The sequence below is a fragment of the Megascapheus bottae genome, chromosome 22 (genome assembly GCF_031878675.1).
Source record: "Megascapheus bottae isolate mThoBot1 chromosome 22, mThoBot2.hap1, whole genome shotgun sequence".
NCBI classification, from domain to species: domain Eukaryota; kingdom Metazoa; phylum Chordata; class Mammalia; order Rodentia; family Geomyidae; genus Megascapheus; species Megascapheus bottae.
The window spans coordinates 27,696,442-27,703,530 of NC_143530.1; the positions used below are offsets into that span (position 1 = coordinate 27,696,442).

The 7,089-nt window shown below is 41.2% G+C and overlaps 1 long non-coding RNA gene across 1 annotated transcript; it reads right to left on the bottom strand.

The window, feature by feature from the left end:
* Positions 1-1,994: 1,994 nt before the first annotated feature.
* Positions 1,995-5,330, bottom strand: LOC150048417 (uncharacterized). Its single transcript, XR_016539252.1, has 3 exons — positions 5,262-5,330; positions 4,157-4,226; positions 1,995-2,220 (listed from the first exon to the last, which is right to left on the bottom strand). It is a non-coding gene; the product is annotated as an uncharacterized LOC150048417 (long non-coding RNA).
* Between the last annotated feature and the right edge of the window lie 1,759 nt (positions 5,331-7,089).

Sequence of the window (7,089 nt, forward strand, 5' to 3'; positions counted from 1 at the left end):
ACTAATGTGAAGAAAAGCTCAGCTTCAAACCAAAAAATAGTATTAAATTATTAAACATGCCTTTGGATCAATAGGATGGGGGTGGGATGAAAATTCTCTGCTTACAGGTTATTTGCTGAATATCTTCATAGGTTCTATATTTACTTTAAGAGTATGTGGTATAATGATCGCTTAGGAAAAGTTTAAAATGTCCAGGGGAATTATTTGACACTAATGCTCGGTCTTAGTGTATATTTGTGGTGTGTGTGTGTGTGTGTGTGTGTGTGTGTGTGTGTGTGTGTGCCCATTCATACATACCTACATATTAGAGCTTGAACCCAGGGTATGGGCACTTTCCTTTAGCTTTTATTGTTCAAGCTGATGCTCTAACCATTGAATATCAGTTCCACCTTCAGTCTTTGGGTGGTTAATCAGAGGTAAAAAGTCTCACAACTTTTGGGCCTGGGCTGGTTTTGAATTATGATCTTCAGATCACAGATTTCTGAATAGCTAAGATTTCAGGTGTGAGCCACCAACACCTGCCCATCAATATTCAATCTTAAGGAGCCTTAGTTTTCATTGATATTTAGGAGTCTCAGTATTCACTGAACTTACATGATGGCTAAGGCTTTACAATGAACAAAGTTGGACAATACCATGGCCCACTCCTTGTATTCATGATTCAACCAACTCTAGTTCCTAGGCCTTGGACAAGAACTACGTCAATACTCAACAAACATCAGCTTTCTTTTCCCCCTTATAATTGTTCCCAATATACATGACACCTATTTATCTAGATTTGCATTGTATCTGACATGATAAAGGATCTAGAATGATTTAAAGTACACAGGAAGATGTGCAGAGGTTCTGTGAACCACTTTATAAAAGGAATTTGAATATCTGTGTATATCTGTGTATTGGCAGTAGTAAAATCAGTCCTCTGAAAATACTGACAAATGGCTGATAGCAATTATTTTAGAAGCAGAAATGTTGTCATTTCTCATCAGTGTTTCCAATTCCAGTTTGTGATTATAGGAGTTTTTAGTATTCATTTTTTTGAATAAGGGCTCCCTTTGTGCCTTGCCAGCCTGGACTGTGGTCCTTTGATTTACACTTCATGTGTAGCTGAGATGAAGGTAAACACCACCAGAAGCTGCTTTTTATGGGTTGAGATGAAGTCTCATGAACTCTTATCCTGGGTGGCTTGTACTATGATCATCCCTATCTCAGCCTCCTAAAACCCAGCTCAAAAATCTTGATTCTTATTGACAGAATTATTTATTTCATTCATCCTATCGCACATCAAAATTTAAGAAGTGGAAGCTTGGCACAGTGGCCAAGTCAGGCAGGAAAGACCTTGAGACTCTTATCCCCAATTAAACTATAAAAGAAAAACTAAAGCCAGAAACAGAGCTGTGGCTCAAGTAGTAAAGTCCTAGCTTTCAGTACAAAAGCTCAAGGACAGTTACCCAGGCCCTGAGTTCAAGCCCCAAAGACCAGTACAAAAACAAAAACAAAAATTAAAAAATGCTAAGTTTACACCAAGTTTATACTTAAGTTTATACAAATAATTACATGTTGGCAAAGGGTAAGTCTGTTACTTAGGCCTTAAGTCAATTTCCAGCCTCAGCAAAGGTGAAACATGAAATGGTATGTCGGATGGCTTCTAGAAGTGTGCACACTTGGCCATCAGGAATGGGGCTGGGATTGACTTGTCGTGGAAGTTGAAAATGGAGAAGGAATAGCATATGTAGATGAAAAAAAGGCAGATTTACGGAGATGCTATACTGGAAAAAGCCTCTGTGGTCATTTATGAGCAATATCATTTTCTAGATGGTCTAGCTCAAATTTTAAATGTCCCATAGATACTAAAGGCTTGGTCTATAGCCAATGGCACTATTAAGAGGTGATAGACTCTTTGGGAGGTGAGCCCCAGTGGCAGTGCCCTTGAAGGGGATAATTGTATTCTGGCTCTTTTATTTCCCTCTGTCCTCCTTAGTTGCCTTGAAGTGAACAGTCCTCTGCCCTGTACTTCCACCATGATGTTGTACCTCAGCACGGGATGCATGAGAACACAAACTGAAACCTCCGCAACCATAAGTCAAAGTGAACCTTCAATCTTTAGGCTGACTTACTTCAGGCATTTTGTCACAGTAATGGAAAGCTGAGTAGACCTGGTAGCTGCGGAAATTGAGACTGGGTAAGCACAAGTGATGGATCCTGGCCACTCAAGTTCACCATCTGTTGTGATGAAAGGGAGGTTATTGTATAGATAAAAGAATATGCTTAACCGGGTGTGGTAGCTCATACTTGTAATCCTAGCTATTCAGGAGGCTGAGATCTGAGGATCAAGGTTCAAAGCTAGTCCGGGCACAAAAGGACTTGAGACCCTTATCTCCAATTAACCTCTAGAAAACGGGAAGTGGGGTTTGGCTCAAGGGTGGGGCAGTAGCCTTGAGCTGAAGAACTCAGGGACAGCACCCAGGCCAAGTTCAAGCCCCATGACCCATACAAAAAAAAAATGTGCTTACATGAGCTTTCAAATTACTTTCCAACTATCAAAAACGCTTAAATTATACCTTTCATTAAAATTGGAAGATGCAAGTAGTGAACGAAGGAAAATATTAGTTTGTAATACTATTCTTTTCTCTTTTTCTTTTGTGTTGGTCCTGAAGCTTGAATTCAGGGTCTGGGCACTGTCCTTGAGCTCTACCAATTGAGCTATAGCTCCACTTCTGGCTTTTGGGTGGTTAATTGGAGATAAGAGTCTCATGGACTTCCAACATGGGTGGGTTCTGAATTGTGATTCTCAGATCTCAGCTTCCTGAGTAGCTAGGATTACAGGCGTAAGCCTCTGATGCTTGGCTGAAATCCCATTCTAACGAATCACCATGAAAATCTGAATTTGTCCTTTTAAGCCATTCAATACATAGGGTTTGGTTTCGAGTAGACTCTAGAGTTGAAGATGGGTTGGGAATTTTCCTAAATGTCCCATTATTGGAACTGAAGTGTGGGAAGAGCAGTGTTGCATGCCTGCTGTTTCAGTCCTCTGTGCTGAGTGACTTGAGCGAGCCTTTGTTAGGTGCTAGTTTGCTGTGGGAATATTGATAGAAATGAGGCTTTCTTGGTCTCTGCTCTCATGGAGCAAAGATGTTTTCTAGTCAAGAAAACATCAGGACAAATATGAAGAGAGCATTGGAGATGGTCCCTCGGTGTGTCTCCTGATACTTTCCACAACTAGGGAAGTTTATGCCCCCATCAGCCTTGCTACTGAGAGCAGCCTGCAGATGGATGCAATGCTCTCAGATTGTATCAAGCATGTAGAAGTTTAGGCCTCCCCTAGACCCACAATGGCACAAGCTGCTTTTTAGCAAGGTCCCAGGGAATTCTCATTCATAGTGAATCAGAAAAGAGGTGGTAGGATACATGGGAATCCATCGGGCGGGCCGGGAGTAAAGTCAGTCCATATGAGGATGTCATGCCTGGGAGCAGCTCTTCAGGAAAGTTCATGAAATGTGATGAGAATAGCTGTGGGTATGGGTGGTGGGTCAGCAGACTATTTGTCAAGAAGCACTTTGGAAATCTCCAACTTAGAGACAATCCTATATAATCCTATATTCAGGATCACTCTAAATTCCCTGTATTTACTTTTTCCTCTTGTTTTGTTTTCTTTTTGTGCTTGAACTCAGGACCTCCAGCTCTCACTTGGCCTTTTCCGACCAAGGATGGCCCTCTACCGCTTGAGCCATACCACCATTTCCAACTCTTTTGCTGGTTTACTGGAGATGAGAGTCTCCCAGACTTCTACCTGAGTTGACTTCAAGACATAATCCTCAGATCTCAGCCTTCTGAGTAACTAGGATTTTAGTCATGAGCCATTGGTGCCTGGTCCTCAGGTTTCTGTCATCCTGCAAGGAAGGATGCACTGAATGAACTAGATGAAGTCTTTGTCATTACTGTGACCAAATACCTGAGCTAAGTCAACCTATAGGTTGTAGGTTTTTTTCATAGCCACATAGCACCCACAGTTTGGTCCTGTGATGAGGCAGAACATCATGGTGGAAGCACATGGCAAAGGAGGATCTTTCACCTGTAGGCATGCAGGGAGCAAAGAGGAAAAGGAAGGGGCAGAGTTTCAATCTTACCTTCTAATGTTCTCCTATTGGGCCCCACTTACCAAAAGGTCCACTGCCTCCAATAGTGCCACAGGCTGGAGACCAGTGATCTCTGCCCATCCATTTGGGTTGCTATAAAAATCACATCAGTCAGTAAGTCTGAAACAGATCCTAATCCTGAGCCACAATGCTCTCTGCAAGAGACACCAACAAAGCTGTGCTTTGCAGGACTGGCACTGGGTTAGCATACTACATTCAAAACAACTGGCAAAGTCTTAAGTCAAAACACAAACCATGATGTTGCTGCTACTGTAAACACCCAAGGGGGGAAAAGAAAACAGCTGAATGGAGGACATAAATGGTAACCCTGCAAGGTAGAGGTCATTAGGGCCCAGACTCTTTTTCTCCCTTCTCTCTCCCAGTCCAATTCCTGCTCCAAGCTAAGGACTCAATCTTATTTTGCATTACACTGCTATTATCTTGTCAGATGCCAAAAGTGTGAGTCAACAGGGGAATAAATGGCTCCCAACTTTTGTGTGGTCTTTAGCTTTGAATGTTAAGAAGTAAAGGCAAGAGTTGGAAAATAAAAATGTAAATCAAACAAAACTACAGAAGGAAAGCAAACAGAACATCTAAGCCTCCAAAATAAAGGCTTTGAATTGCATGAAGGCTTTTAGTCCTGTTATTTACTCTTATAATCAGCTTGAAGTATCTGGTTTCTTAAGCTTGGAACCTACAACTAAACACTTCTTCTTGCCTACACCTTTGTAATCTGAAACCAGGCTTGGACATGAGACAGGTGACCCATAGTGCTCTAGTTCTTTCCTGTCAAAGTCTGTTATGTAGCCTGTAGCACTGAGCTACCTCATCAGCTAGATTTATAATCTGAAACCAGTCCACCTCTTACCTATCTGTTTCTGATACTGACGTAAGTACAGCTCACTCAGCCATACCTTTTCATTGTCTTTAACCACATTCGACAACTTTATTTTGGTTTTAAATTCCCACTGAGATTTGAAAAGTATGAGATTTTGGAATTTTTGCCACTTTATCATTTTTTGATCAGGGATGCTCAACCCAGAAAAGCCTATGAAAATATTTCTATATTGGAAAGACATAAACATTTCTGGTCCCAAACATTTCAGGTGACACTGAACTTGTACTTACTTCAGAGATTCTTTCTGCACCATCACCATCTTCATCAGAAAAAAATACTTGAACAGAAAAGCACTAAGGAGAAAAGATTAATAAAACCATGTTTTTAGACCCCGGGCCTGAAGTCCAGTTATCCCAAGTTAGGGCTAGCCCTCATCCCCATATGCCAAATAAGACATGTTAAAGATTGCAGAAAAGAGATTTATTATAAGGCAGTCATAGGAAGATAGCACTTCAGTACATCTTCAGCCATCTTCAAGGATATAGACATTAACCTTAGGTTAACTAGAGGAAATTAGGGCAAAGAGATAAGAAATGTATGAATAGGACTGGGTCAAGGGTGTGTGGCTCGGTTGACCAATATCTCTGTCTTTGTCCTTGAAGGAGTCTTAGAAAAGTTATCGTTTTATTCTTACTGGAACAGAACAGGAACAAGGTGGTCTCCTGGATTTTAGGCTATTTTCTTTAAGATGATAAGAAGTTGGGAACTGGAAGCTCTTGCCTGTAAGCCTGTCTGAGGATCAGACAGCAGGAGCAGGAAAGCCTGGAGACTGTTATTGCCAATTAGCCACTAAAAAGTTACAAGGGGAGGTCTCAAGTAGTAAAGTAATAGCCTTGGGTAAAAAAAGGGACAGTGTCCAGGTCTTGAGTTCAAGCACCAGACTAGCACCCCCCCCCAAAAGGTATTGCCTGTTTGAGGGGCAGTTTGCTTTCCAAACAAGATGCTAGTGAGTATGGAGCCCAAGTTAACAGTAAAGAGACTACAGCAGGGAATAGCTCAGCTTACTGAGCCATTTCACAGGTACGAAATTGGGGGACTTTTCGTTAATTCATAAGGTCCAGCAAAGGCATCTTTTTGGATGCCTCTTACATCAATACTGTTTACTCTCACCTACCAAACACAGCCTGCATTTATTCCTTTGCTTCTACAGCTCCTATCCCCTAATAAAATTTACAAAGCAACATTTGCCTTCATTTAATTTTTTAAAAAATGTATTATAAGCCAGGTGCTGGTGGATCATATCTATAATCTTACATAGTCAGGAAGCTAAGATTTGAAGATTGTGGTTTGAACTCGGTCCAGGCTGGAAAAATCCTAGAGTTTTATCTCCAATTAACCACAATAAGCTAGAAGTAGAGCTGTAGCTCAAGTTTTAGGGTCCTAGTTTAGAGCAAAAGAGTTCAGGGACAGTGTCCTGGCCCTGAGTTTAAGCCCCAGTACCAACACACACACACAAACACACACACACACACACACACACATTATTATTATAGAACTTTACAGGAAAATCTTCCAGGTGTGGTAAGAATACACACCAGAAATCCAGAGGAGTATAGTGTGAGGCCAATTTGGGCCAAAGTTAGTGAACTACCATCTCAACAAACAAGCCAGGCATGGTGGGTACGCCCCCCCAACACACATACACACACACACACACACACACACACACACACACACACACACACACACACACACACACACCTATAATCCTAGCTTGGATAGAAATGTAGGTAGATGAATCACAGTACTAGACAAAAATATATAAGCTCCTATCTAAAAAATAAACTAAATGAAAAATGGGACTGGGAATTTGGCTCAAGTGGTACAGTGCCTTCCTAGATTAAGTTCAAATCCTAGTACAAAAAAAAAAAGAATTCCACCTTAATTTGCTCACAGGACAAAAAACACATTTTTCATAGCTGTATTGTAGTCCTCTATGTTTATAGGTCAGTGACTTATTCCTTCACCGTGTGTGTGTGTGTGTGTGTGTGTGTGTGTGTGTGTGTGTGTGTGTGTAGGTACCACAGCATGAACCCAGTATCATACGCTCTGGCTTAT